Source organism: Magnolia sinica, chromosome 5 (assembly GCF_029962835.1).
Source record: "Magnolia sinica isolate HGM2019 chromosome 5, MsV1, whole genome shotgun sequence".
NCBI classification, from domain to species: Eukaryota; Viridiplantae; Streptophyta; class Magnoliopsida; order Magnoliales; family Magnoliaceae; genus Magnolia; species Magnolia sinica.
The window spans coordinates 56,504,347-56,529,897 of NC_080577.1; the positions used below are offsets into that span (position 1 = coordinate 56,504,347).

Below are 25,551 nucleotides of genomic sequence, written 5' to 3' on the forward strand. Positions count from 1 at the left end.
TACCTTAACTTATGTATTTTATTTGCATTTCACAGTCTGCGCTGTCTCTAGTGGCTTTGCAAGTTCAAATTTTGTCGTCATTGTGTCGAATATCATATCCCTAGAAAAGATCTCTCCTCCTGCACTATCCCTATTGTAGAGCTCAATATCAGCAACCATCTACATCTATATAGACCCATCCCAATGGTCCGATTTGGAGATAGTGTTGTCTTCTCTGGAGAATGCAGCACGAATTGCTAAGATTAATATCTCCCCTCTGCGCAAGTCTTTATCCCATTTCTGTGGGACTTTCAGCAAACTGGGAGGTGCTCGAAACATGGTCATCGTGCCTGAAATTCTTGCTCGACAACAAGAATTATTATAGCTTAAACAGAAAGTTTCCAAGGCAATAACGATCATTTATAGTTATGATAAGGAATTTCATTCCTTGGAGGAGCAAGTAAAGGCTACTAAACATTGCTCGGCGACTATAACAAAGAAGATTACAAACCTCAAGCAGTAAATTTTGGACTTAGGGGCTCAACAGCGTGAAACTGATTCAAGAACTAGCCAACTCGAGGCTGATATTAAGGTCAACAGGCGAATAGCCAATCTGGAACAGCTAGAGGTCTTTAAGGTGGAGGAAGCAATAATTTCCTTAGAGCAAGAGCTGATTGACGCTCCGAACCAAGCTAGGCTTATTATTGACGCTGAAGTTGAGAATGCGACCACTAAAGTTCAACTAAGAGACGACCTGCGCCGATCTATGCTTGCTCTAGGAATTTCAAAAGACATGAATTTGCTTTTGATATTTATAATGGCTTGTTTTCACGCTTGTTACTTTTTTTTTAATATCGCAAATGAACTTTGATGAATCATGAATGCTATGAATGAATGAATATCATGAATGAATATCATAAATGATGAATGTTATGAATGAATGAACATCATGAATGAATATCATGCCTGGTCAGTCAATTCTTCCAACTATATTTTTGTGTTAGCATTACTTTTCGTATTAGCATTTTTGTTTGAACATATAGTGTTACCTATATGGTGTTATCTCGTATGGGCGGTGCTAAGTTCCAGTTTCAGTCAGTAGCACACACAGTTTAGGCTTGTAAGTAGTTGGAGCAATCACAGTTTAGACTCATAAGTAGTTGGAGTTGGTCTTACACAAATGGCTGTTGTAACTCTCTAGAGTTCCCGGGGCTTATCGCGGCCGAGGAGTTCACAAACCACGATCCATCAGAGGGGACCAGTGAAGCTACCGAGGTCGTGAACTTAATAGGATTTACACACAGGATTAGCCACAGTAACTCTCTAGAGTTCATGAGGTGCACAAAGCTACCGTCGGGTACCAAATCCAAGGCCGCCAGTCCATCAATGAGAGGTCTCTTACTTCAAAGACTTTTTATCTTGCTTCAAGGACTTTCCCTCATGCATTACTACTGAAATCAAACCAAGGATCTGGGGAGTCATCTTGCTTCAAAGACTCACTTTTCCTTCATCTGCAAGGTCATGAGGGGGTGCTCTCTGGCCACCCACATGATGCTGCCTGAAGCTGTACAGATGGCATAAGTCACTGCCCACATGGGTGCGCGTGATGCTCTTTCTGGACTTTTTAAGGCCACAGGCGACACTGCTACTCGTATAGTTTTATCATATCGCCATCGCTAATAATAATAAGCCTTATACGTGTTTGGCTCCATAGCGGCATCTTTCTCGCTACCATACATGATGGATCGTCATTGCTATTGCGATCTGTTGTGATCCTCATATTTAGTTTTATCGTTCGATTACTTATTCTGTTGTGGCGGATGATAGACCGGCTTTGCAGGGATAATAAATCGAAATTAATATATCATGCTTATTGATGATATACAATAAAATCTTATAGTTAAAATGCTATATCAGCTTGGCAGTGTTATTAATTTCGATAAATTTGAATAATAAAATGGCCTTGCATCAGTATCATGATAATAATAATAATAGCTTTGGCAGCAACTCTGGCGATAGTCACTAGCGCTTCAATAATGGTCATTTACCGATAATCATTGGTGATAATCATTGGCGTTAATCATTGGCGATAATCATTAGTGTACCTAAAAACTTTCATTTCATTTATATAGAAAGGGAAATACATTCGATGATGATTTTTCTTATTACCTATCTTGCCCCCTTTTGGTTTTTAAGGTATGGTGTTGATACCTTTTAAAACCAAAATTACTGTCTCTCCTCAGATTGGCTTATTGTCGATAAACCAAATATAGGTGTGTTAACGGGAAATGCTTCATGTTGCAATTCCATATCTTTCACCTCGTTCGTCTCTTTTATCGAGGTATTTAAGCTGTGATACCCCAGTTTTGTCTATCATCGGGTATCCTCAAATGCAGATGCCCCCAAAATTTTCTATCGACCAATGAACTGTCCCACCGGTTCATTGTTTTGGTAGTCGACAGAAGATAAATCTCCTGAATCAATTTCTGTAGCTAATGTTACTGACAATCCTCTTATGGGCGTCAGATTCATTATTGCCTTCCATCATTGTTCATCATCATTTTTTAAGATTATTTGTCCTTGTCTTATCATTCTTTGCAATATATTTTTTAATGTAAAGCAATCTTCTGTTTGATGCCTCAAACAGCGATGATAATGACAGTAATTCCTTTCTTTCATCATTGTAGCTTCTTCTGAATATCTTGGTGAGGGCAACCTAATGATTCCGGTAACCAATAACTGCTCCATCATTGGCAACACATCCTCTCTCTCGAATGCATACTCTCTGTGTGAGTCATATGGCCGTGGTCGCTTGTCGTTTTTATAGTCCCTTCGCTGGTCTGAGTCTTCTCTTCCATTCATTTCCCTCTTGTCGCAGAAGGTGTATTTCTTTTTCTCCTGATCAATAGCATTTACTACTTGATCGGGGTCAAATATTGCATATCAGACCCCAGTAATGGAGTGTTTTACTCGTGTTTTTATTACAGGATGAAATCAGGAGTATGTATTGGAAATTGATGTTAAAGGCATGGATTTTAGGATCCAAAGTCTCCAGAGCATGGGATGGACTCCAGAAAACCAATAGTGAAGATTTTACACGCCTGGGATCTGAGGAAAGCACGATAAAGAGGCCCGAAAAGGGTCCAGAATACAAGATCACATGGTTCCCGCTATCCGATCAGTTTGAAACTTCATACATGGGATGAGGGCCGTAAATTAACTGTACATATTAAATTTCAGCCATTGAAGATCTCGGGAAGTGAGCCAACTGACAAATCAGCCCATTAATCTCCAATTTTAGGCCCACCTACAATCTGGATATACTTCAAATTTGACTTAAACGGTTTAAAGAAGATGAGAAATAGGGTGGACGGATTGGATTTCTCGAAATCATCACAGTGGACCCATATGTATAATGTATATACATAGTGCACATGTGCACTATCGAAGCACCGAACGCACCTAAGTCGGTCAGCAGCGCTGACCCGACTCCCTTTTCAAAAACGGAAATTTCCGTTTCAGCGTCCGCGGAACCGAACCGCGGTCGTCGGTTGTGGGGCCCACCTAGTGTCCAAATGGACAATCCAAACCGTCCATCCACTTCCTGGGGCAGCCATTACCATTGCCTAGGTGGCAAAAATTCAAATGAACGCATAGATCAGAGCCCAGCCGTTCAAACGCAGGTTGGACGGCAAGACAGAAAGTCGCGTGGGCTGCACCGAATCCACCCCAAAATCAGTCAATTCCTACTGATTTTTCGAGCTGAAACCAATGGACGGCGTGGATTCCTGTGAAAAGTCCAATAATGGACCCAACCATCATCGCAGCGTCGGTTTGGCGTCCGCGAAACGCACGGACGCTGCCAGTTTTTGCGGAGATTAGTGGGCCCCACTCGTCAACCTTCCGGAAGATCTGATCCGTCCATCGTGTAGAGGGCTTCGAGAGCTTCAAAACCATGTTGATATTCCTCGCCCATGCGTACACACGTGTGCGGTACAGAGGCCAAAAGTAGACTGCCCCGGGACGTTCAAAACTGAGTTTTTTGAGATTTCTTCTGTAGGCCGCGCTAATGGACCTTCAAAACCACCCATTCTTAACTGAAATTTCATTCTGAATCCAATGGACGGGGTGGATTTTCCAAAAAATACCTCTGTGGGGCCCACCGATCACGGCTGCGAAAATTTGTACTCCGAGTCCTTCTACGACTCTGCCACCGACCCCAGCCATCCAGCAGCTATAAAAGGGGAGTTTTGGACGTGGGAAAGGCATTCAGAACCAGGGGATTCCAGATCTGGAGCAAGGGAGAGAAGAAAGAGAAGAAAGAGAAGAAAGAGAAGAAAGAAGAGAGAGAGAGAGATCGATTGGTTTGGTGTTTAATTTTTATGAATTTTATTTAATATTTTTTTTATGGATTTTATGGGTCACTAATCTCTCAGCTAGGGCTGAGATGAAGTCCCTAATTTGATTAGCTCTTGTATTGGTTGATTTACTTTGAATTTCAATTAATTTGTTTCTTTCTTTAAGTGCGCTTTATGGGTTTAAATTCTATACTTCTCCATCTATGAACTTGACCAAAGTATATATATGGATGTTGTTTGGATGCTTATTATAGGTGCTTGTGTCTGATCAAGAACAGGTTTCCTATAGAGGAAGAAACAGGAACCAAAGTATATATATGGATGTTGTTTGGATGCTTATTATAGGTGCTTGTGTCTGATCAAGAACAGGTTTCCTATAGAGGAAGAAACAGGATGCTTTAATGAATTGTACATCCCTTATGCCCGACCAAGGATATGGGATATGTCATTCATGGCATTGCTTAAAGGAATTAGACAGTCTGTATGCCCGATTAAGGACACAGATTGTGCTTTCTCTATTTAAGTGGTATCAATCTAGATCAAGGTGAATCAACAGACAAAACAAGGGTTAGGATAATTAGGGGTGGATTCGAAAGTCCTAGTGCTCTCTCTCTGATTGAATTTTCTTCCCTGTTCTTAATTGTTTTTTTTCCCTAAAATTGTGCTTAGTAGTTCATTCCATTATCTGTTGGATTAGTTAAGGAGAGTCATAGATTTGAATTGTGACGACTAGTCCTCGTGGGAACGATCTCGTAATACGTACCGTACCTGCATCTGATTCGTATACTTGCGAGTTTAAATATCATTTAAATCGTGTTGGTTTAAATAAAACATCAAGTTTTTGGCGCCGTTGCCGGGGACTGTTTCGGTCCAATTGGATTTAAGATTCTCTCTTATCATAATTCATAGTCTTAGGTTTTTTACTACCTTTAGGTTAAATTTTTTTTAGAAACTAACCTATTTCCTGTTTTGTAGGGACCTGACATAAACTACTAATTTGGTAATCTCTTTCCAAATTTTCTATTTTTTTTCTAAATTCTATTTTTAGAATTAAGGTTTTATTTTTTTTAGAAAGTTTCTATTTCTAGGCTATTTTATTTTATTTTTAGAAATTTCCTATTTTCTAATTTTAGATTCTGATTCTTCTTTCAAGTAACTTTCTATTTTCTAGTTTTAGAAATTTTTTCCCTTTTTAGAAACTAACTTAGTTTTTATTTCTAAGATTACAAACTTTCTTTTTTAGAAATTAACCGTTGCTTAGGATTTTTTTTTCTAGCATTATTTTAGTAAATTTAATTTATTTTTGTTTTCTTTTTGTTTACAGGAATTAAGGAAGGAAGCTGCTAAATAACATTGTCTTCAAAAGGAGGAGCTCTCAAATCTTCAGACATTCATCATCTCCTTTTCTCGGGTTCTTCTTTCCAATTCTCGTTTACATAGCTTTCTCTTGTTTTTAGGAATTCATAACTTTTTCCTTTAGTTTTATTCATCTTAGGTTGCATCTTAGTTTAGTTTTCTTTCTTATATTGATAACATAGTTTATGCTAGGACGTAGATCTCTGAACATAGAACTAGCACCGTTTGATCTTGAGATTGAAAGAACAATTCGTGAAAGATTGAGAAATAATCCTGTTGAAATGGCGAATGAGACTGAAGTTAAAGCTCTCAAAGATTATTCAGCTCCTGTCCAATTTAATGCGCCTTCATGCATAGTGTTGCCAACCACTACGGCAGCACACTTTGAACTTAAACCTGGAGTCATACAATTGTTGCCATCCTTTTATGGATTGGACAAGGAGGACCCATATCATCATGTGAAAGAATTCTTAAACATTTGCTCCACCTTTAAGTTCCAAAACTTCTCAGACGATTCGATCCGCCTACGTCTGTTTCCCTTTTCTTTGAAGGATAAGGCGAAAGCATGGTTGAATTCTTTAGAAGTTGGATCTATCATTACATGGGACCAACTGTCTAAGAAGTTCTTAAACAAGTTCTTCCCCGTTCACAAAACTAATGCCCTCCGTAGAGAAATTACTAACTTCACACAAAAAGAGGGCGAGCACTTTCATGAATGTTGGGAAAGATGGAAGGACTTGCTTCTTAAATGTCCTCACCATGGTTTTGAGAAGTGGCAACAAGTTCAATACTTTTATGACGGTCTGACACCACAGAACCGTCGCATGGTTGATGCCACTAGTGGAGGGTCATTCATGACCAAAAGTGATGTCGAAGCGTGGAACTTCTTTGAAACCTTGTGCGAAAATTCCCAGCAATGGGATTATTCAAATAGAGGTGACAGAAGTCCCCAACCACAAAAGAGAGGTGGTATATATGAGATAGGAGTCATACCAGAGCTGAGCGCCAAGCTTGATAACCTGACAAAGAAAGTTGATGCTCTGGTATTAAATAATGGACCACCACAAACAGCTCAAGTCGAGGCATATGCCACATGTTCTAGTCCTGCCCACCCTATGCAGTCTTGTCCATCTGGTGCAGCATTCCCAGAACTTCTCTCTGAACAAGTTCATGCTATGAACACTTTTCAAAAATCTGGGAATGATCCTTACTCGAACACATACAACCCAGGGTGGGCTAGACATCCAAATTTCTCTTGGGTAAAAGGACCACAACAAGGAGGACCATCTGGAAATCCTCCCATGCAACCGCACCTCCAAGTTGGCAGTCAACAACCTCAACAGTTTCCACAATATCAACAACTGCCTACACAATCAAGGAAACCATTTCTTGAGGATACACTCCATCTTTTCATGCAGAGTTCTCTCCAATTCCAAAAAGACACCCAACAAACCTTACTGGCCAACCAGCAAAGCTTACATGCAAATGCACAATCCATTGCCAAGTTGGAAGTACAAATGGGTCAACTAGCTGCCACATTGAGTGAGAGAGAGAAGGGCAAGTTCCCTAGCCAACCGGAGGCTAATCCAAAGGGACAGTATGAGATTGGCTCTAATTCCAACCAAGGGCAATATCATGAACAGGCCAAATCAATCACTACCCTTAGGTCAGGCAAGCAGATTGATAACAGAATAGAGATGCCTGGGGATGAATCAAATTCTAAAACAGAAGATCAAGATGAAGCAGAGAGCCATACCAATGCATCCAAAGTCCAAAAGCTCTCTGACTCTCCAAGAGCCACTAATGTGCCACCTTATGTGCCCAAAGCACCCTTTCCTCAACGTCTGGCACCAATAAAGAAAAGAAATAACTTTGATGAAATCTTGGATGTGTTTCAAAAAGTGCAAGTCAACATCCCGTTGCTTGACGCTATCAAGCAAGTCCTCTGCTTACGCTAAGTTTCTTAAAGATTTATGCACTCAAAAGCGTAAGCAAAATGTTCATAAGAAAGTCTTCCTTGCAGAGCGCTCAGCTCCATGATTCAACATAACACCCTCCTAAATTTAGGGATCCAGGAGCTCCCACCATTTCTTGCGGCATAGGAGATCATAAGATCGGGAAGGCATTACTTGATTTAGGGGCGAGTGTCAATTTGTTACCATATTCGGTTTATGAGCGCTAGGACTTGGTGAGTTGAAACCGACTAAGGTAACATTACAACTAGCCGATAGATCTGTCAAGGTGCCCGGGGTGTTATTGAAGATGTGTTAATCCAGGTTGATAAATTTTATTTTCCAATGGATTTCATAGTTATAGATACTCAGCCTGTCCAGAATCTTCATAGTCAGATCCCAGTCATTTTGGGTCGTCCATTTTTGGCCACATCTAATGCTATTATCAATTGCAGGAATGGAGTTATGAAATTGTCCTTTGGTAACATGAATATTAAACTCAATGTTTTTAATGCAGGACAACAATCCTCAGATTTGGATGACATATTTGAAGTGGACATGATCGAGAGCCTTGTGCAGGACTCCTTCCGTACATCTTTTGAAGATCCTCTTGAGACCTGCTTAGCACAATCGGGCATGGATTTTGACATTGATAGTCCCATCCATGAAGTCAATGCATTGCTCGACTCTACTCCTATATTGGAGACTGAAAAATGGAGAGCGAAAGTGGAACCTCTTCATCCCTCTGAGACTCTTCCTGACAGCACAGTTTGTAACTCTGAGAAGACAAAGGCGAGCAGGCTGCTTAATGTTCTTAGAGCATATAAGGCAGCAATTGAACGGAAGATAGAAAAAATCCAGGGAGTATGCCCCACTGTATGGATGGATCATGCTGTGGTAATATTGCATAACATGCAAAGGAAGCGTGATCCTAACATAAAAGAAGTCGTTCGAGCAAAAGTCCTTAAATTATTTGACGACAGTGTCAGTTGCCTTATTTCAGATAGCACAGTTCATGGGAACTCACATCACTTGTCTGGGATCGGTTAATGAAAGTGTTGAGGGAATTTCTTTGGCGGACCCTGGTTATAAAGATTATTTCATTCATGGTCCGTTCTTGTCTGGCTGAAGACGTTAAACTTAGCGCTCATGGGAGGCAACCCAGCCTTTTGCTTTATTGTATTGTTTTTTATTTCATTCATTTTCATTTTTCTTAGTTAGTTACTTCAATGTTGTGGGTAACATTACTGCAAACCCTCACGAGACTACAACTCGTCCACTAGGGGTAACCTAGGGGTTTAAAGGCTTGTTGCATGCGCTAAATGCAATCGAGAGCACCTGCGAAAGTGGTATAGGTAGGATCTTCTTTTCTTTTTCTTTTTGTTATTTTTGCTTTTGTTAATTTCTCTCTTGCCCTAACTTGCTCTTACATTGATAATTTTGGGAAGCCTCTTGATTCTCCGTCCAGGTACTATCTTTCCCTCATTCCTCTTTTATTATTCGTTGTCCCATGTGCATCGCATGATTATTTCTTTTACATTGAGGACAATGTAGATTTTAGGTTGGGGGTGGGAGATTAGGTTACCTAATCAGTATTTTCTTGGTCTTGAGCAAAATTTGTGAAAATTTTAAAATTTTTTCTGAATTTCTATTGAATTCAAAGTGATTTTGAAGGATAGTTGTGATTTTAACATTATAAGATACATGATGTTGGTAACTAATGACTCTTGGATTCGGCCATCTGCTTGATTTCACAGTCAATTTTGAATTGTTAATCCATGATTAGACGTTGTAAACATTGATTGAGTCATGATTTCACATATCACATCTCGCTTGCACATTAAGTTTTGGTTCGATAACTGAATGATTAACTTGGTAAAAAGAAGAATTAAAAGGCTAAGTCACATAATCTTCACCATAGGTTTGCTCCCTATAGGTGCAGATTTGATTCTCCATAGGTGACATATGAAAAAAAAAAAAAGTTAGGCGACAAGTTTTCGTCATAGGTTTGCTCCCTATAGGTAAGAATTTGATTCCCCTCATTTGCGTTACTGCTCATAAAGAAAATCAAAGGCTGGTAAAAAATAAATCTGCGAGATAAGTGTTGGTTTCAAGCTTGGTTGTCACGAATTACCAATGATATCATGAGATTGACAATTGGATCTCTTAATGTTTGTAAGTCGAGATTACACTTTACATTCATGGAGCTCGATGTTCAGAATTGTTCCAATTAATGGATTAATAGTTTGAAATTAATTATGAAATCTGTCGAGAGCTTGATTCCAAGAGAAAAATTCCACACACCAATCATGAATCTTAAAATTTTCACATCTCAACTATCTGTTCACAAGTCACTTGAGTTTACAGGAATTGTCTTTTATTTCTGAAATTATTTTTCGCATGTTTTGCTCGGGACTAGCAAAATGCTGGTTGGGGGTTGTGATCAGGGTCGAATATTGCATATTAGACCCTAATCATTACTAGATTTTACGTATATGATAATGCTTAATGGAGTATTTTAATTGTATTTTTATTACAGGATGAAGTCAGGAGCGTTAATTGAAAATTGATGTTAAAGGCATGGATTTCATGATCCAAAGTCTCCTGAGCACGGGATGGACTCCAGAGAACCAATAATGAAGATTTTACACGCCTGGGATCTGAGGAAAGCAAGCCAAAGGGGCCCGAAAAGGGTCCAGAATGCAAGATCACATGGTTCCCGCTATCCGATCAGTTCGAAACTTCATACATGAGATGAGGGCCGTAAATTAACCGTACATATTAATTGATTGAGTCAAATATTGATTGAGATTGCCTCAGTCAATATTAACTGAATGATTAACCAAGTTAATCATTCAGTTATCGAACCAAAACTTAATGTGCAAGCGAGATGTGATATGTGAAATCATGACTCAATCAATGTTTACAACGTCTAATCATGGATTAACAATTCAAAATTGACTGTGAAATCAAGCAGATGGCTGAATCCAAGAGTCATTAGTTACCAACATCATGTATCTTATAATGTTAAAATCACAACTATCCTTCAAAATCACTTTGAATTCAATAGAAATGCAGAAAAAAAATTTTAAAATTTTCACAAATTTTGCTCAAGACCAAGAAAATACTGATTAGGTAACCTAATCTCCCACCCCCAACCTAAAATCGACATTGTCCTCAATGTAAAAGAAATAAACAAGCAATGCACATGGGACAACGAGAATAAAAGAGGAGTGATGAAAAGATAATACCTGGATGGAGAATCAAGAAGCTTTCTCAAAATTTGTGAAAAATTTCAACGTAAAAGCGAGTTAGCACAAGAGAGAAATCAACATAAGCAAAAATAACAAAAAGAAAAACAAAAGAAGATCCTACCTATACCACTTTCGCAGGTGCTCTCGATTGCATTTAGCGCATGCAACAAGCCTTTAAACCCCTAGGTTACCCCTAGTGGACGAGTTGTAGTCTCGTGAGGGTTTGCAGTAATGTTACCCACAAACATTGAAGTAACTAACTAAGAAAAATGAAAATGAATGAAATAAAAAGCAATACAATAAAGCAAAAGGCTGGGTTGCCTCCCATGAGCGCTAAGTTTAACGTCTTCAGCCAGACAAGAACGGACCATGAATGAAATAATCTTTATAACTGGGGTCCGCCAAAGAAATTACCTCAACACTTTCATTAACCGATCCCAGACAAGTGATGTGAGTTCCCATGAACTGTGCTATCTGAAATAAGGCAACTGACACTGTCGTCAAATAATTTAAGGACTTCTGCTCGAACGACTTCTTCTATGTTAGGATCACGCTTCCTTTGCATGTTATGCGATATTACCACAGCATGATCCATCCATGCAGTGGGGCATACTCCCTGGATTTTTTCTATCTTCCGTTTAATTGCTGCCTTATATGCTTTAAGAACATTAAGCAGCCTGCTCGCCTTTGTCTTCTCAGAGTTACAAACTGTGCTGTCAGGAAGAGTCTCAGAGGGATGAAGAGGTTCCACTTTCGCTCTCCATTTTTCAGTCTCCAATATAGGAGTAGAGTCGAGCAACGCATTGACTTCATGGATGGGACTATCAATGTCAAAATCCATGCCCGATTGTGCTAAGCAGGTCTCAAGAGGATCTTCAAAAGATGTACGGAAGGAGTCCTGTACAAGGCTCTCGATCATGTCTACTTCAAATATGTCATCCAAATCTGAGGATTGTTGTCCTGCATTAAAAACATTGAGTTTAATATTCATGTTACCAAAGGACAATTTCATAACTCCATTCCTGCAATTGATAATAGCATTAGATGTGGCCAAAAATGGACGACCCAAAATGACTAGGATCTGACTATGAAGATTCTGGACAGGCTGAGTATCTATAACTATGAAATCCACTGAAAAATAAAATTTATCAACCTGGATTAATACATCTTCAATAACACCCCGGGGCACCTTGACAGATCTATCGGCTAGTTGTAATGTTACCTTAGTCGGTTTCAACTCACCAAGTCCTAGCTGCTCATAAACCGAATATGGTAACAAATTGACACTCGCCCCTAAATCAAGTAATGCCTTCCCGATCTTATGATCTCCTATGCCGCAAGAAATGGTGGGAGCTCCTGGATCCCTAAATTTAGGAGGGGTGTTATGTTGAATCATGGAGCTGAGCTGCTCTGCAAGGAAGACTTTCTTTTAAACATTCTGCTTACGCTTTTGAGTGCATAAATCTTTAAGAAACTTAGCGTAAGCAGGGACTTGCTTGATAGCGTCAAGCAATGGGATGTTGACTTGCACTTTTTGAAACACATCCAAGATTTCATCAAAGTTATTTCTTTTCTTTATTGGTGCCAGACGTTGAGGAAAGGGTGCTTTGGGCACATAAGGTGGCACATTAGTGGCTCTTGGAGAGTCAGAGAGCTTTTGGACTTTGGATGCATTGGTATGGCTCTCTGCTTCATCTTGATCTTCTGTTTTAGAATTTGATTCATCCCCAGGCATCTCTATTCTGTTATCAATCTGCTCGCCTGACCTAAGGGTAGTGATCGATTTGGCCTGTTCATGATATTGCCCTTGGTTGGAATTAGAGCCAATCTCACACTGTCTCTTTGGATTAGCCTCAGGTTGGCTAGGGAACTTGCCCTTCTCTCTCTCACTCAATGTGGCAGCTAGTTGACCCATTTGTACTTCTAGCTTGGTAATGGATTGTGCATTTGCATGTAAGCTTTGCTGGTTGGCCAATAAGGTTTGTTGGGTGTCTTTTTGGAATTGGAGAGAACTCTGCATGAAAAGATGGAGTGTATCCTCAAGAGATGGTTTCCTTGATTATGTAGGCAGTTGTTGATATTGTGGAAACTGTTGAGGTTGTTGACTGCCAATTTGGAGGTGCGGTTGCATGGGAGGATTTCCAGATGGTCCTCCTTGTTGTGGTCCTTTTGCCCAAGAGAAATTTGGATGTCTAGCCCACCCTGGGTTGTATGTGTTCGAGTAAGGATCATTCCCAGATTTTTGAAAAGTGTTCATAGCATGAACTTGTTCAAAGAGAAGTTCTGGGAATGCTGCACCAGATGGACAAGACTGCATAGGATGGGCAGGACTAGAACATGTGGCATATGCCTCGACTTGAGCTGTTTGTGGTGGTCCATTATTTAATACCAGAGCATCAACTTTCTTTGTCAGGTTATCAAGCTTGGCGCTCAGCTCTGGCATGACTCCTATCTCATATATACCACCTCTCTTTTGTGGTTGGGGACTTCTGTCACCTCTATTTGAATAATCCCATTGCTGGGAATTTTCGCACAAGGTTTCAAAGAAGTTCCATGCTTCGACATCACTTTTGGTCATGAATGACCCTCCACTGGTGGCATCAACCATGCGACGGTTTTGTGGTGTCAGACCATCATAGAAGTATTGAACTTGTTGCCACTTCTCAAAACCATGGTGAGGACATTTAAGAAGCAAGTCCTTCCATCTTTCCCAACATTCATGAAAGTGCTCGCCCTCTTTTTGTGTGAAGTTAGTAATTTCTCTACGGAGGGCATTGGTTTTGTGAACGGGGAAGAACTTGTTTAAGAACTTCTTAGACAGTTGGTCCCATGTAGTGATAGATCCAACTTCTAGAGAATTCAACCATGCTTTCGCCTTATCCTTCAAAGAAAAAGGAAACAGGCATAGGCGGATCGAATCGTCTGAGAAGTTTTGGAACTTAAAGGTGGAGCAAATGTTTAAGAATTCTTTCACATGATGATATGGGTCCTCCTTGTCCAATCCATAAAAGGATGGCAACAATTGTATGACTCCAGGTTTAAGTTCAAAGTGTGCTGCCGTAGTGGTTGGCAACACTATGCATGAAGGCGCATTAAATTGGACAGGAGCTGAATAATCTTTGAGAGCTTTAACTTCAGTCTCATTCGCCATTTCAACAGGATTATTTCTCAATCTTTCACGAATTGTTCTTTCAATCTCAGGATCAAACGGTGCTAGTTCTATATTCAGAGATCTACGTCCTAGCATAAACTATGTTATTGCAATGTAAGAAAGAAAGCTAAACTAAGAAGCAACCTAAGAGAAATAAAACTAGACCTAGCAACTATGAGATTCTAAAACAAGAAAAAGCTATGTAAATGAAAATTGGAAAGAAGAACCCGGAAAAGGAGATGATGAATGTCTGTAGATTTGAGAGCTCCTCCTTTTGAAGACAATGTTATTTAGCAGCTTCCTTACTTAATTCATGTAAACAAAAAGAAAACAAAAATAAATTAAATTTACTAAAATAATGCTAGAAAAAAAAAATCCTAAGCAACGGTTAATTTCTAAAAAAGAAAGTTTGTAATCTTAGAAATAAAAACTAAGTTAGTTTCTAAAAAGGGAAAAAATTTCTAAAACTAGAAAATAGAAAGTTACTTGAAAGAAGAATCCGAATCTAAAATTAGAAAATAGAAAATTTCTAAAAATAAAATAAAATAGCCTAGAAATAGAAACTTTCTAAAAAAATAAAACCTTATTTCTAAAAATAGAATTTAGAAAAAAAAATAGAAAATTTGGAAAGAGATTACCAAATTAGTAGTTTATGTCAGGTCCCTACAAAACAGGAAATAGGTTAGTTTCTAAAAAAAAATTAACCTAAAGGTAGTAAAAAACCTAAGACTATGAATTATGATAAGAGAGAATCTTAAATCCAATTGGACCAAAATAGTCCCCGGCAACGGTGCCAAAAACTTGATGTTTTATTTAAACCAACACGATTTAAATGATATTTAAACTCGCAAGTATACGAATCAGATGCAGGTACGGTACGTATTACGAGATCGTTTCCACAAGGACTAGTCGTCACAATTCAAATCTATGACTCTCCTTAACTAATCAAACAGATAATGGAATGAACTACTAAGCACAATTTTAGGGGAAAAAAAACAATTAAGAACAGGGAAGAAAATTCAATCAGAGAGAGAGCACTAGGACTTTCGAATCCACCCCTAATTATCCTAACCCTTGTTTTGTCTGTTGATTCACCTTGATCTAGATTGATACCACTTAAATAGAGAAAGCACAATCTGTGTCCTTAATCGGGCATACAGACTGTCTAATTCCTTTAAGCAATGCCATGAATGACATATCCCATATCCTTGGTCGGGCATAAGGGATGTACAATTCATTAAAGCATCCTGTTTCTTCCTCTATAAGAAACCTGTTCTTGATCAGACACAAGCACCTATAATATGCATCCAAACAACATCCATATATATACTTTGGTCAAGTTCATAGATGGAGAAGTATAGAATTTAAACCCATAAAGCCCACTTAAAGAAAGAAACAAATTAATTGAAATTCAAAGTAAATCAACCAATACAAGAGCTAATCAAATTAGGGGCTTCATCTCAGCCCTAGCTGAGAGATTAGTGACCCATAAAATCCATAAAAAAAATATTAAATAAAATTCATAAAAATTAAACACCAAACCAATCGATCTCTCTCTCTCTTCTTTCTTCTCTTTCTTCTCTCCCTTGCTCCAGATCTGGAATCCCCTGGTTCTGAATGCCTTTCCCACGTCCAAAACTCCCCTTTTATAGCTGCTGGATGGCTGGGGTCGGTGGCAGAGTCGTAGAAGGACTCGGAGTATAAATTTTTACAGCCGTGATCGGTGGGCCCTACAGAGGTATTTTTTAGAAAATCCACCCCGTCCATTGGATTCAGAATGAAATTTCAGTTAAGAATGGGTGGTTTTGAAGGTCCATTAGCGCGGCCTACAGAAGAAATCTCAAAAAACTCAGTTTTGAACGTCCCGGGGCAGTCTACTTTTGGCCTCTGTACCGCACACGTGTGTACGCATGGGCGAGGAATATCAACATGGTTTTGAAGCTCTCGAAGCCCTCTACACGATGGACGGATCGGATAGGCCGTACGGGTGACGTACGGGGCCCACTAATTTCTGCAAAAACTGGCAGCGTCCGTGCGTTTCGCGGACGCCAAACCGACGCTGCGATGATGGTTGGGTCCATTATTGGACTTTTCACAGGAATCCACGCCGTCCATTGGTTTCAGCTCGAAAAATCAGTAGGAATTGACTGATTTTGGGGTGGATTCGGTGCAGCCCACGCGGCTTTCTGTCTTGCCGTCCAACCTGCGTTTGAACGGCTGGGCTCTGATCTATGCGTTCATTTGAATTTTTGCCACCTAGGCAATGGTAATGGCTGCCCCAGGAAGTGGATGGACGGTTTGGATTGTCCATTTGGACACTAGGTGGGCCCCACGACCGACGACCGCGGTTCGGTTCCGCGGACGCTGAAACGGAAATTTCTGTTTTTGAAAAGGGAGTCGGGTCAGCGCTGCTGACCGACTTAGGTGCGTTCGGTGCTCCGATAGTGCACATGTGCACTATGTACATACATTATACATATGGGTCCACTGTGATGATTTCGAGAAATCCAATCCGTCCATCCTATTTCTCATCTTCTTTAAACCGTTTAAGTCAAATTTGAAGTATATCCAGATTGTAGGTGGGCCTAAAATTGGAGATTAATGGGCTGATTTGTCAGTTGGCTCACTTCCCGAGATCTTCAATGGCTGAAATTTAATATGTACGGTTAATTTACGGCCCTCATCCCATGTATGAAGTTTCAAACTGATCGGATAGCGGGAACCATGTGATCTTGCATTCTAGACCCTTTTCGGGCCTCTTTATCGTGCTTTCCTCAGATCCCAGGCGTGTAAAATCTTCACTATTGGTTTTCTGGAGTCCATCCCATGCTCTGGAGACTTTGGATCCTAAAATCCATGCCTTTAACATCAATTTCCAATACATACTCCTGATTTCATCCTGTAATAAAAACACGAGTAAAACACTCCATTAAGCCTCATCATGTACGTCAATTTAGGCAATTACTGGGGTCTGATATGCAATATTTGACCCTGATCACTACTGCCCTGTTTGGTCCTCTTCTTTTGGTTCTAGCTTGGAAGGCTGGCATTTTTTAGTCATCAGCTCCAACGCATGCGCTTTGGTCGCCAGATCTTGAAAAGTCCTTATGTTGGCGCTGGTGAGTCCAAATGCAATCCCTGTGTACATGGAGCTTAACACATTTTTACTTTCTCCCTCTCTTAAGATAATTGGCGGCATGATGCCCTTAAGGTTTTCCACCTGCTAATGAATTTCTTCATAGACTCATTTTCCCTGTCTTATGGATGCTAATTCTGCAATGCTAACATCATGTTCCGATGAAAAGAAATTTGACATAAACGCATCCTACATGTGTTCCCAAGTTTGTATTAATTCAGGGGCCAGGCTGGAATACCACCGAAACGCCTTTCCCGTTAAAGAAGACTTGAATAGTCGTAGGCAATATTGGGGAACAGTGGAGAAATTCCCCATAGATGTGATGAAATGCATCAGATGTTCATCAGGGGATCCGTCTCCACTAAATTTTTGACAATCAGGGTGTTTAAAATTGGCAGGGAAAGGTACATCTTCTACTTCCCTTGGATATGGCGTTCGATACCGGAACCTTCCTGTACTGTCATGTTCCCTTTCCATTCGAACAGTTTCTACTACCACCTGTTGTACTTCCTCCTAAGTTATGACTCTTGTCACAGGGATGAATCCATGTGATCCCACTCTAGGCGGTTAAGAACCTTCTGGCTGTTGTTCCTGTTCATTCATAATAGCCATCATTGGGGGTGATACTATCTAGGCTACATTATGTGCGAGGGTGGCCAGGGCTTCCCGAAGATTCCTACACTCACCCATTAGCATTTTCTGTGCTTGAGCCATTTCAACTAATTTGTCTTCAGTGGTGGTTGGGGGGGTCTTTACTTGTTCTGGCCATGCATACCGTAGCTTCTTCATTTCCTAATGAGGCAGTCATCGAGGTGGAAGGGGAATAGGTCGGTGTGATGGGACTTGTTAAAAAAGGAGTTTTGTTTGATCCTTCTGTGCTTTCATAAGATTCAACTGATTGCGATACAACGCGAGGCGATGGACTTTGAGGTGATACATAAACTGGTGAACCCTCCATATGCGACTTACCTTTCTACTTTTTAGGCCATCGAATACTTGTAGCAAGTAGGGTCGGGAATTCTCAGCGCAAGGGCGAAGAAGAAGATTTTACTGGATATATTGTTGGGGGAGTGAGTTCGGGGTTTTTCTTTGATGCATTTCGTGTAACAGGTCCCCTAGTCCTTGGCATTGATGGGCTCATCCTGGCTGCGACTCTTGATCTCCGGTGCATCACCACTATCCAATCGTTCTCATTTTCTTGTGCTATTGGGGAGACTATTACAACCCCAACAGTAACTGGAAATTTGCTTTTCCTGCTTAATACAGGTTGTTCTTACTAGGCCTAAGGCTGGTCAGAGGCATACTCAACTACAAATCTCGTCGGTATGAAGTAGAAAATCATCTCTTTCGCTAAGATCGCCATATCTCCTGAAATCTAGAGCTTGAATACGTACATCCCTTGTAATTCTCTCTGTCAAAGAACATATGCAATATTGGTTAGTATTTATTCACAAATATATTCTATCCCGGAGATGAAAGGAAGGATGTTCCCACTGAGAGTCATCATTTTGACGGCTTATAGGACACCAAACAGTGATGAAATTCTCCTGGTCATCTTTAAGTTAATATTAAGTGAGATAAGACTCCCCAGCAGAGTCGCCATTTTGTTTCAACAAGAAACGAAAAGCTTTTGATTTGGGGAATATCTCACTAATATCAATAAAAGATAGAATGAAGAGAATAATCATCAATTTTATCATTCTGAGTTCATTTACATCATTTTAGTCCTTTGATTCCAAGATAGAATCTCTTAGAAACACCAAAAACACAAAAGTTAAGTAAATTCGAAATATGAATTTCGGCAGCATTCCGGCTCATATTAATCATATCTCTAGGGGATATGAGTTGTGCGGGTTTCCTATGCATTCCATCCCTTATTGCCATTACAAAGGAGTGCTTGGATCCCTTTGACACATCAAGAATAGCCTGAGGACCTAAAAAATTTCAACTTAGCAGCGGCCTTAAAAGAGTATCAGCGTAACTCATGGGAGTTGCGCGGGCCCGCGCAACTCGCCATGAGTAGCGCAGCCCGAGCTTTCTACACTCTGCACTCCCTCTCCTTCTCTCTGTCTCCAATACCTATCAAAGGCACTGATCTTCTGAACATTCGATCCTCAGATAAGAGGGGTAGGGGATATTTATAGGCTTTCACATGTGTGAGCCCTCGAATCTTGTGTCATGGACCCCACTTCGAATTCCTAATTTGTCCCTTTCTGAAGAGAGTTGCACAGCTTATCATGACCAATGTCGAGTTGCACGAACCCGCGCAACTCAGCTCTCGTGCAACATGGTTCCCGCGTAACTCGGGTCTTGCGCAACTCACCTGCCTTTGATCTCTACCCTTCACTTCTTTCACCAAGTCTTCTCCTTGAAGCTTCTCTCCCTAACCAAATTTTATACCCCAACAAAGTGCCCTCTGTCCATCTTGATTAAACCCTTGTATCATCATCCCACTAGAGCGCAAATGAGAGTGACGATATCCCAGTTCGTTTAACATCGTTAACGGCAATAAATTCACTGCGGACCCATTATCTAGCATTATTCGTTTTATTTGTTTACCGCCGACGTGGCCCACAACCATCAACGGTCTATTATGCTCCTCACCACAAATCAAATCATCATCGGAGAAAGAAATGACTGGCATGCAATTATTTCCCTCTTCGTGTTCCATTTCTGTAAGCAGTGCTTTTCTAACATTATTGTTAGATAGAGCTTGAATCAGACTATTTCGAGAATCTTCTGACAGTCGAACATGTCATACACACTTAGTCGAGCTGGTATGCCTTTCAGATGACTCACCACATCGTATGTTACCCCCTCCATCTTATTTTTCCCTTTTTCTTTGGTGTTGTCATGGCATTCTTTAGATGTCTCTCTTCTTGTTACCAGAGTGTTCTGTTTATAGGGGCTCTTTATCCTTTTACCTTAGTGTAATGTAATTACTGCAGTTTTGCCCATTCTCCTAAGAGAATGACTGTCATCCATTCCTCCTATCCTTTTGCCTTTTTACTAGTGGTTTCACGAACAATCTGTGTACTTGTTATCGATGTATCACTCTTATGTCTGTCAAAGGCCAACAATAGAACTTAATTAGCATTTATTCACAAATATATTCTATCCTGGAGATGAAAGGAAGGATGTTCCCACTGAGAGTCGCCATTTTGGTGCCTTATAGGATGCCAAATAGTGATGAAATTCTCCAAGTCATTCTTAAGTTAATACTAATCAAGATAAAATATCCCTAGTAGAGTTGTCATTTTGTTTCGACCAGAAACGAAAAGCATTTGATTTGGGGAATATCTCACTTAATATTAACAAAAGATAGAACGAAGAGAACAATCATCAATTTCATTTATTTTGAGTTCATTTACATCCTTTTAGTCCTTTGATTCTAGGATAGAACTTAGAAAATACAAAAATGCAAGTAATGAATTGGCTCAAATATAAATTTCGGCAGCATTCTGGCTCATATCAGTCATATCTCCAGAGGAGATGAGTTGTGCGGACTTTCCATGCATTTTGTCCCTCATTGACATAACAAAGGAGTACCAGAATCCCTTTGAAACATCTGAACCGGCCCAAAAACCTGAAAAAATGTAGCATGGTGCTGCCTCAAAGAATACTCGTGCAACTCCCATGAGTTGCGTGGGCCTGCACAACTAGCATGAAGTGGCGCAGCTTAGCCCTTCTGCACTCTCTCCCCCTCTCTTTGTTTCCAATACCTGTCAGAGGCACTGGTCTTCCGAACATCCGATACCCCAAATGAGAGGTAGGGGGTATTTATAGGCTTTCGTACGTGCAAGCCCTCGAATCTTGTGTCGTGGACCCCACTTTGCATTCCAGATTTGTCCCTCTCTGAAGAGAGTTGCATGACCCAACATGGCTAATGCCAAGTTACGCGGACCCGCGCAATTAGCTCTCGCGCAACTCGGGTCCCGCGCAACTACCTGCCTTTCATCTTTATCCTTCACTTCTTTCACCAATTCTTCTCCTTGAAGCTTCTCCCCTAACCAAATTTTATACCCCAACATAAGGTCTTAAAAAGCTTACAGCATACCCTAATTAAAAAGCTCTTAGTTTTGTATATGTTTTAAGACAGGATCCTCTTGAGGTTTCCTTTGATTTAAAAATTGGTTAAGGATCCCTTGAGGAGTAGCCGTTTGTCTGTTCCTCCAACTGAAGTTTAGATGGTTCCTCCAGCTTGAGTTATATGTATTTAAGGTGGATCCACTGAAAGGTTTTTTGTAGTTATTTATAGCATTTGATTACTCATTCAATATCTTTTGAAAAGCAAGAATTGTTGGGCAATTCTCAGTTGTATGTATGTTACAAGCACAAATACCACAAACAACTTCTGTAGACTTTTCGGGTTCTACCTTCTTAAGTTTTATGGCTTCGACTTTTCTTGTGAGTTTGACCACTCTTACATTTATATCATATTCCTCTTTTAGAACATAAATTCCTCCCCTTTCCTTTGATTGAGTAGGCTTAGAAGTGGTAATTCTTGAAGAGGTATCCTATGATTGCGCGTTTTCAGCAAGTTTATCAAAATAATCCCACGCATCATCTGTAACACCCCGTATTTTCAGGACCTGAGTATATGACCCATTTCTCAAGAACCCGAGTGTTAACTTAAAAAGAGCCAAATTTCATATATAATTTTTTTCTTTTATCAGAGTTAGTAGATAAGCGTAGAATGGACAAGTCAGCATAAAGGAAATTTTTCATTTACATTTAGAGTATACAAGAGTTTGCCCATAATGACTTATATAAACCAATGTCTCCACGTTAACATTACAAGATTTACAAACATGAGAAATATATAAAAACATATAAATGAAAGCCGTAAGATCGCGCAGTTTCCTTAGTAGGTACAACTACTCATCCTTGACCGTCATAATGGCTCCTCATCAGTCTAAACCTGCATATCACTTAAGCCACCCGTGCTGCCTGTATGGTTATATATTTGATGGATGAGTAGCCAACTCAGTGTGAATTTCTCTCAAGATTACACACCACCGCCTTATCTAAGTATAGTTAAAAACAACAAGCATTCAAAACAACCAAAATGCAGTCTTATTTAAATGAATGGATGCCCAAATGCACATCGACCTGGGAATGCTCATCCAGTCGGACTTGGGCTCGTCACCCATGTAATCATCGACCTGGGAATACTCATCGAGTCGGAACTTGGGCTCGTCACTCGAAAAGAGGCCAATAGTCGATGGTCTAGGAGCTAGCGAAACAATACCCCAATGACACTAAGGCACGTGCTACAGCATCAAGAATTAGCAACCCGTCATCGCCAATATGCTATGAATGCATGATTAGCCAAACTATTATTATTCCAATTAAATCATCCAATTTAAGTAAACTCAATGGTCACTACGGGGGGCTCGTCACCCAGCGTAGGCTGACAACTAGGGCATAGTGTCCCATGACCACCATCCTCGGCCCATGAGACTTTCTCTATCTTAGGATGTTTAATGGATGCCCGTCGACCAGTGGCCAATCAAATTAATTGAGTAGAGAATTTCATCATATGGTTATAGGCCATCGAAGGCACGTAAGTCAATCACCAAAACATAGGACAGATGTTAAATCGCAGTGGAAAAAGGGTTCTTGGTACATTAAATCGAAAAGGCAAAGGGGTCAGATAAGATTAAACCAGGACGGTTAAAGAGATCGTTTCTAGACCACTCAAGCCATATAACCTATGGATGGTAAATCCCAAATTAATATTTCATGTCCCACATAACCTCCAATCGAGGGTCCATTCTATTTCACACTCCATCATGTTACATCCTAAGTATGGGTTCACATACACAAGAGGGCTTACCCACTAATAAGTGTAGTGAATATATGTCCATAGTGACTTACAACAATTCATGTGAAAATATACTGCTATAGCATGGTAGGCATATGTTAAGCATAATAATCATAATAGGTCATGATGTGAACTATAAATTAAAATGAGAGCTAACATGTAAGTAACTATCGCATGTAATCATGTTTCACAATTACCAACCGTAAATCAGATATAAATCATGTAAGAGATCAAATGCTATAAATTAACAATTTTGATTCTTAATATAGACTATAACTTAAAGTAATTTGGAGATGGAAAGCTTAAGGGGAAGAAATTATCACCTTATAGATCGGATCACCGCTAATGTTGCTAGGAAGCACGTGTGCCCTTAGAATCAAATCCTACCATAAATTGTAAAATTATATGGTCAAATACAAGTTTTATACGTTCCCTATGGTTAAGACCATAACCTAGGGTTCGGATAACCTAGTTTTAGGGTTTCACCCTAGGGTTTAATCCTAGACTTAGATTCCAGGTTTTGGTTATGGAATTTAAACTTTGTTTTGCGTGGTCATTAATGGCAAAAAGGGAATAATAAATGAATAAAATCAATCAAATACATTGGTTATTAATTTTAGGAATATTAACAATGGCCACTATTATATGAGATTACCTAACAACCCACTATGGATATTAGTACTAATAATTCCAAAACAATTGTTAGTATGAATAATATACCTAATATTAGCTAACGTGACACTAGTAATCATTTTGATGAAAATAAATAGTATGTTCTATCGTTACTAATAATATTTCAAGAATCACAAGGTAAAATGTTAACAATCTAATAATGAAAATTTTTATATGTACTAACTAATACCCATATGGATAATTTACGAATGGTTTAGATTACTTAGACTTAGAGTTTCATCCATCATTCTATGTTTTTTTTTTGGCTTTGGGGTTTAAGGTTGGAAATCTAATTCATATAAATTTATGATAATATTAGAAATGAAATAATAACAAGTAATAATCGTTAGTTAGTACTATCAACTCTAATCTTATAATATTAATCTACTAGTGACAGCATACGAACAACCCTAATGATAAATAATGTTAATATCTAACATCAACAAATTGAGTAGTAGAATTACGGATGTCTGTTAACAATTCTTAGCGATGGTAAATAACGATAATCTGATTCGACACATCAATGTAAAAAGATGGGAAGTTGAGTGTGGGTTGTGCAATGCGCTGACCGATGCACCCCTGGACGTGATGGACCAATTATCATTATTGTGAGGGGAATGGGGCCCACAGAACTTAAATCAGGCCTGTTTGAGGTTGGATCCATATTGGATGTGGCCACAGTCTTGTGGCTGGGTCCAACTCGGATCTGGCTCCTATGTGGTACGGCTGGTCGTAGTTGGGATTTGGTCCACGCTAGAAGTCCGACTAGGCCCACCATTTTCTGCCTTTACAAAGCCCAATAGCCAGCTGAGCAGGGCCCATCTTGGCCCATCGTTAACACAAACCTGAGGTGGGCCCTCTTGAACAGAATGTGGCCCAACAGCAATGCCACTACTGGCTGTGCCATTTTTGTCTCAGCATTTGCTGACTAGAGGCCAGCTGGGCTGGTTAGTTTTGGTCCAGTAGCAGTGGTGTTTACACGGCTCAAGGTACCTGGGTTGTCTTCAGCATCAGCTGAGTCGACTCAATGCCTTGCGCAGCAGCTGAAGTGGCTCAGTCGACACCCCGCCTGATGTTCCAGTGATGCCGGCAGTCGAACCAGCATCCTGATCTTCTTTTGTTTCCCTATCTCCCTTCCTTCCCTTAATCACGACCCATAAGGTCTAGACTCGACCCATGACTCGCTGAGTCGAGCCTAGGTTCGACTAGCAATAGGAACCACCGCACACAACTCAGTTGGGCCGAGTGGGTGCAACGTGACTCCCACTCTTTCTCTCTCTTCTTGTCTCCATTCTCTTTTCTGCTTCTCATCTCTGAGGGAACTCCATCGTGACACGAATCAGCCCAGCTCGAACCGCGACTCAGTGCACTCCCAAATGAGGAAGACGACCGGGCGGCAATGGTGGATTTCGAACAACAGCTCCTTTCCTAGAAACGAAGCCGCTGGGCTGTCTCTGGACTACCAACAGAGCTTGGGAAATCGACAGATCGAAGCTCTAGAGGCATTTCACCGGTGGGTTCGAATGAAGAATGGAACGGCCTATTTTTCTCCTTTGAAGCAAGAACGTGAGAGAAGTCCGTTGCCACACGATTCACTCTCCTCATATCCTACCCTAGATGCTCTCAGGGCAGTTGGATGAAAACCAGACGGTGGGGCTTTAGGTTGCTCAAAACCACCCTCAAATTCAGTGGGCAAAAACTAAAACCGGCCACTGTTTCGTTTGGAAAACCCCTAAGCAAGATAGATGGCTGGGATTTGCCCAGACGAATGGCCGAGATCAGAGGATTTCTCCCTTCACGCGGATTGCCAGCGTGTTGCACGGACCACAGTTCCCATTTCCGGAAACATGGTTTTTCACAGTCCAT

General features: G+C 40.2%; 2 non-coding genes across 2 annotated transcripts; one reads left to right on the top strand and one right to left on the bottom strand.

The window, feature by feature from the left end:
- Nucleotides 1–6,352: 6,352 nt before the first annotated feature.
- Nucleotides 6,353–6,459, bottom strand: LOC131247468 (small nucleolar RNA R71). The gene has a single exon (XR_009171761.1). It is a non-coding gene; the product is annotated as a small nucleolar RNA R71 (small nucleolar RNA).
- A 7,106-nt stretch (nucleotides 6,460–13,565) lies between these two features.
- On the top strand, nucleotides 13,566–13,672 carry LOC131247469 (small nucleolar RNA R71). Its single transcript, XR_009171762.1, has one exon. It is a non-coding gene; the product is annotated as a small nucleolar RNA R71 (small nucleolar RNA).
- The last annotated feature ends 11,879 nt before the right edge of the window (nucleotides 13,673–25,551 follow it).